This window comes from Dermacentor andersoni, chromosome 11 (assembly GCF_023375885.2).
Source record: "Dermacentor andersoni chromosome 11, qqDerAnde1_hic_scaffold, whole genome shotgun sequence".
Classification (NCBI taxonomy): Eukaryota; Metazoa; Arthropoda; class Arachnida; order Ixodida; family Ixodidae; genus Dermacentor; species Dermacentor andersoni.
This window is the reverse complement of record NC_092824.1, coordinates 12720816-12727494: the sequence shown is the minus strand read 5'-3', so window position 1 is coordinate 12727494 and position 6679 is coordinate 12720816. Positions and strand designations below refer to the sequence as shown.

Here is a 6679-nt window from a genome sequence, read left to right as displayed (position 1 = left end):
TTATTTTCGTTTGATGCCGCAGAGGCCTAGCAGCGACGACAGTGGACCCAAAACTTACTGAAGCTGCAAGCCAGCTTTTCGCATTACGTAGACATTGTTAGGATCGGCCTGCAGGGGTAGTGCTCTGCAAAACTATCTCAGCCCGCTGCAGGTGCTTCGATCGATCCGCGGTGGTGGCGCCCCTCAGAGAACCAGCGAGGACGACAGCGCTAACCGACCATGAACTTCCTTCGGAGAACTGGATACTACGGCAGCGTTAATCCACCATGCGGCTCATTCAGAGAATCGGCGACGGCAGCAGGGCTGGCCACATTTGGTGCCCCGTGTATTGTTGGTTGATTTGCCAGGTCTTCATGGTCTCTCTGCAGCAAGAGCCCCCCTAACAAAAGGGTGCTTTGCGGTACGTGGGCTCCAGGATTCATCACAGTCTGCTGACACTCGTGGCGACTACAGGAGAAAGCCAGCTCTGGAATTTAGAGCCGCCGGCTGGGGTCAGGCGTGACCACCTGGCTACGAGGACGCATTCAACTCGGGTTCTGGGAATCCAAAGTGTGTACGTGTGTGTGTGAGCACTCCTCCTCCAAGTCGGGTTGACTACGCCCCAACGACTATGGACAGTCCGATTGGACAGCAGTTTTCCTTCACGTAGTGAGAACGGAGTGTTTATAAGCAGCTGTTTGTGCTCGCTAGTTTGTCCTCGTCGGTGTGCTCATGAGCTGCGTGCTCGTGCTCGAGAAGTGGTGTGTTTGGAGCTTCGTGCTCGCATGCTGTATGCTTCGTCTTGCGGGCTCCATTTGGGAGCCATTCTAGACTGTCGAATGTATCTCTTGTTCTAATGCAATTATCTGTAAATAAACCCTGTACGCCTAGTCCCTCCCAAGTTCCTCCCTACGACCTACAACCCTTACAACTGGTGGCAGCGGCGAGATCGTCCGACAACTCCTACAACGTCAACAATAGTTGAGCCTGTCAAATTTTTTTAGTTACTTTGGACCGTAGATTTTCTCGGTCAACATGTTTTTTCTTGCATTTTTTCCAAAACATATGAACGAGGTTCTACTGCACATAGGGAGCAATGCTTGCGGTACATGGCGTCTTGTGCAGCCACAAACGGCTGGCACAGTTTCTTAATGTCATTATATTTCAATTGCTGCTACATGCTCATACTTAATTACATTAAACGTTGCGATGGCGATAGCTGCAGTGAAACGGTTAAGTTTGCTTGCCAATCGTAATACCATAAAAAAAGAAACAGTTATCTAGGGAGCAGGCATTAAGAGGCATATTGTATGTAGTTTACTTCAAGAATGTCATTGTTGCACCCAGCCGTAAACTGTTTGAAGCGAAAGCTAGCTCTACAGCTAATCCATAGCGTAGAAAAAGCACTGAAATTGGAAAAATGGCACTTGCAGCTTAAAAGCTCTCAAGCAGCAATCCTGAAGAATTTGACCATGTGCTTTAGTTTGTTCTGGCGTATGTGCTTCTTCGAGCTAAACATCGTCGAGAAATTCGAAAGCTACAGTATGAGGCCAACAAGGCATGGAGCCGCCGCCGTGCAATCAAACAGCTTCTCCTGGCTGACGCACTCACGAGTAGGGCTCTTGCCAAGCGTAGCCGCAAGATCGCCTGCTGATTTCTACGAAAATAAAGAGCTCCTTTTAAAAAAGTGAAGAATATATTAGTTCTCTTTATCCACAAGTTAGCTTAATATCATCAGAATATGGTCACCACGGCCGCGGCAGGGACATTGGAAATGAGAGTACGCATTCGACGGCCAAGTGAGTTGTAATATTTGTAAGAACGCACTACAGCTCGAGAAAGACAATTTTTTAAAGAATGTGAAGAATATATTAACTGTTATTCACTAAGCATCCATTCAGTCTCGTCAGAATGTGGAGACATTGGGAACGAGAGTACGCATTTGATGGCCAAGTGAGTTGCGAGAACGCACTACGTCGCAAATGGAATTAAGCTTTGATGCCATTAAGCATGTCCGTGTGGCACCCCAAGAATGACATTAAAGTTTAAGGCATTAGCCGGCTAATGTCATTTCCTGTGCCCGTGTGGCAGGAGTATAAAGTAACATAAAAGAGCACCTGAATGTAACACACAATCAATTTATAAAATAAAACTACACTTAAACCACGATATAACAAAACTCTCGATACAACAAAGTATTTCACTTTCTTATTAACTTTTCGACCATAGAACACCATGTATTTAGAGCCTCAACATAACAACGAAGTGTGTTTATACACGTTTTCAACATAACAAAATTTTACTGCCATCTCAAAGGAATACCAAGACAGTAAATGGAAAGTTCTACAGACGCAAACGGCGAAGTGGTTGAATTACAAGCGACTGCTTGCGAACAAATTAAGCGCAGCAGTGCCATGTTCCGTATAGTCTAAGTGTGGAGTGGACGCAAAAGTGTGGCTGGCTTTGCCTCGTACCACCGACGTGAAGATATCGTCGACATGGCATGAAGTCATATCTCTCGTCACCGACCTTCAAATTCAATAAAATTCATATTCTTCTCATTCAAATTGCTTTTCTCGATTGACCGATTGGAAGATTTTGTAGCACCTTTCATGGAAGAAAATACATTGGCGACTACTTTTTTGCATAAAAGGTTGAATTTCAATATAACGAAATTTTGACATAATCAAGCAAATTGCCGATTTTACCAACTTTATTGTATCGAGATTTAACTGTATAGCCCGTCCCCATGTTTGCAATCAGAAAAAACAAGACGTGGAATTTAGCTTCAATGAATAGAAACATTTTAAAATTAGCTTATATAATGAAAGTGGCACGTCGTCGTCTCCATTTGACTTCATTGGCCACAAATACCAAGCATACAAGGACCTTATTCTCAAGTGACCACTTTTAGAGATACAGTAAAACCTCGTTAAACCGTAGCCGTATTACAGTACTGTAAAAGCTCGTTAATTCAAATTCCTCAGGGATGCTACAAAAATTCGAATCGTACAAAATTTGAAGTAAGGAAAGTGAGAAAAAATTGCTCGTTTGAGGCACGTATATAATAGTCCGACGTAGAGTGAGCGCGCGCACACACACGCTACGTCACGTTGCCGAGAACAACGTCTATAGTTCGACGCACTGGTGCAGCCAACATAACTGGACACGGCCGATGTATCCGACATCGAGATCCACACATTCGTCATGCCGACCCACATGCGCGCCACAGCGCATGGCGCGCAGAAAAAAAGGTGGCCACGCTGCTTCGCAGACGGTCACAGAGAGCCGTTCAAAGCAGCGCGCGGGTTGGGGATTGTTCTGCGCATGCTCTGGCACTGCGCAAGCGGCATAGCGTGACTGGCCGCAAGCGACGCGCGCCAGAAACGTCGGAGTATTGACCTTTTTCATGGCGGCCTTGTGGGTGCTGTCACGTTTGATCACGTGGCGACGCGTCCACTGCTTGCCTCAGCTGCCCCCCTGTGTTTACAATGGATGTGCGCGACGCTGGTGCGGCTCTGCAAACCTCTGTTTCGGCGGATATTGTAGACGGTAACTGGGTGGAGGCTACAGCTTCAAACAACACGTAAGTGCTTTCTAAGCTCGTTACGCTTTCTCCAAATGGGAATCCCGGCAATACGGTGCTTGTAATAAAAGCGGGGCTGAACATGTATTCTAAGCTACCCCAACCTTCCACTTATGAATTGAATCTGTATCTGTGTGTTTAACTCTTTGTTTAATTGTATTCTAAGCTACCCCAACCTTCCACTTATGAATTGAATCTGTATCTGTGTGTTTAACTCTTTGTTTAATTTTAAGCAGCAATTTGTTCATGTTTCTAACTCAAATGTTCCCCGGGCGTCACTATCTGATTGTTTATTTTCTACCAGATCACTTGTGAGTGTGCTCAGCCAAGATAGATTTGCTCTTGCTAGGCACAAGGCTTGTAACGTAGATGTTCTGTACGTTGTAATAGCTTGTAGCACACACGTATTATTGCAATAGTCCCTCGCTTACTGTGTGAACCATTACGAAACGTTCAGCTTCGAACATTAATATGCTGTTGGTGTAGCCACCATCACCTGTGCTTCGGTGTATTGCGGCCATTCACTTATTCGATACATTGGCAATAGATGGGGCACAACTTTGGGTGCTAGTTGGGGTGGATGTGCGTAGATTATGTGCAAGAAACTGACTATATGCCAAGAAGCGGCACTACTCCCTTTGTCATCCTATAACAAGCGGTACTTACTCGTGCAGACGTTCCAGGGTTGAAGTCTTTTCCTTGGAGATTAGCTCTACAACGCTGGCAGATGAGTGATTCTTTTTTATCCTCGAGGGAAGCCGTGCATCACGAAGAGCCAGTAACACAGGCAGTCCTTATGTAGCAGCGGTGCATGAACTTAGACACACAGATTCATTCCATTAGTTAAGGGGAGACGCGGGTCGAAAAATGGCGATTTTCATTAAAAAAGTCAGTTTTATGTTTTCGACTGTTTCAACAAGATTGATCTCTTCTCTTTCATATATAAAGAAATCAGAGCTGCAAATGATCGAGAAATTATAAATAAACTCGGTGAAAGCACTCGAGGTGGCAAGGAAAGGTGCAAATCTGGCCCATTTTCCAGTGCGTGATGCTTCAAATCGTGGCGTCGCAAGCCATTGGGTTTGCGCAAGGCAGTAGGCCAGCACTTTTTCTCTCCGAGGTCGGCTTTGCCGCGTCACAATCTCCCCGAGAAGTAATACCGTATTTACTCGCATAATGAGCGCACTTTTTTGTCAGAAAAATTGACGCAAATTCAGGGGTGCGATCATTACGCGGGTTAAATTTCCCGCGAAAAAAAAAATTTTTTGTCCCGCATTTGCTGCGGGTTGCAGGACACCAAAACAAAGATGGCGGCCGGCGGAGCAAGCCGAACATGTTTTTTTCTTGTCGTGAGTACATTACGCGCATTGAAACAGTTTCTTCCGTATCAGTGATGAATAATATCGTTAATATTGGCAAGTTTGCGGCAATAACGTAGCCATGTCCACTTTGAGGGGACAGAAACAGATGGGCACGCTTAGCTGCCAGTGACAGAAACGCATGGCCGGCGTGCTGCTGAAACTGCGGCATCTGTTTTCACTACTATGCTAATACGGCACGTTTTTGCTAAGGGTGGGCGAATATCTTAGCTGTGTTACAAGCGTCGGCGTATGAATAGGGTACACATTTAACGTATTAGTGAAAACGTGGCTACTGTCATTGCCGCGCGCGATTTGTTGCGTGCCCACAAGTGCAGATGAAAAGAATCGAAAGGCGCCTTTTTTGTTTTTGTTGATTACAACCATTATAAAGCCTACCCGCAATAAAGGCAAGTTTGGTTGTACCTCTTTTTGTCATGGAAGTGCGGAAAGTGATGAAAGTAATGAAATGAGGCATCTACTTAAGAATGTATGATGCGCGCAGACCGCTTGGCTTGTCTATAAGAGTCGTTCGCGTAGCATTCGACAAATGGTAAGCGCGATCAGTATTAGCTAGACTTGGCACACGACATATCGCTGCGGCAAGTTTGGGGTGCGATCATTACACGGGAAATAAAAAAAATCGAATTTTGATGACAAAACGCAGGGGTGCGATCATTATGCGAGTGCAATCATTATGCGAGTAAATATGGTAATAAAAACAACATTTCTCCGCCGAAAGCAAGCGCTTTCGCTGGATTTCTAAATCACGTGGTGCGATTCCAGCCACGCCATTGGCTGCTAGAGCGTGACGCGGCCACAGCTTGTCTGTTCTGCGACGTGCAGCTCTCTCGACGTGTTCCCAGGCTTTCACGCATTTTTCTGCTCCTTGTTTCGATGGATCCCGTGAAGAAACGCGATTTTTAAACTCGATAGTATTGGTTGAAACACAAGTTCAAGGAGACTCGCCGCAAAGTCAAGCGGCATGCAATGGAGACGTCCGCGGCAGCTAAGCCTATCCTCGGTGACGGCGACGCTTTCGACGGTTCAGAGCCAGCCGGCCGCTCAAGATTCGTTGACAGCGCAGACGAATTCGTCAGCGCATCGGAGAAAAAGTAGAGAATCTTCGACAATCAAGATAGGAGCAGCGAGGAGACGGCAAGCACCTTTATCTGCGAGATCGACGTCGTGAACGTGAGCGCCGCGGCATGTCCGGCATGCGGACGGCGTGACCTTTTTATCCGTAAGTTGGCCGAAAAACGGAAAGCACTCGCGTCGTTTTTGGAGTTGTGTTGCAACAATGCAGCGTGTGCTACGTCCGTTATCTCGGCAAAGTATTCGTCGCGGCGTGCATCTCCGGAAGACGACGCTAACGGTGAAGCGCGCCCTTCAGCCAGCCCAAGAGAGAGTTTCGTCGTGAATATCAAGGCAGTGGTTGCGGCGTGCGCTTTTAGAGCTGGACACAATCAACTCGTCCGATTTTGTGCAGTTCTTGGTTTGCTGAAACCGATGCACCATAAATCGTTCACCGCCATAACGAAGAAAGTGCACCTCGCTGCTACAAAAGCAGTGGCTGATAACTTGGAGTTGGCTCGGAAAGTAACAGCACAGGAATTGGGTCAGCATGGTGCTCACAAAGACTCTATGAGAAAACAACATATGGCGCAGGTGAATTCTTAAGTTGTGCACTGAATCTAGATACCCTGGCCTGCATTATGTGCAATTTTTATATAGATTTCAGCGCTACAACACAAAT

General features: G+C 46.2%; 1 protein-coding gene across 1 annotated transcript in view; it reads right to left on the bottom strand.

The window, feature by feature from the left end:
- Crk (Crk proto-oncogene, adaptor protein) overlaps positions 1-6679 on the bottom strand; it is a 77379-nt gene that overhangs the window by 13951 nt on the left and 56749 nt on the right. The gene's annotated exons all lie outside the window — the stretch shown is intronic.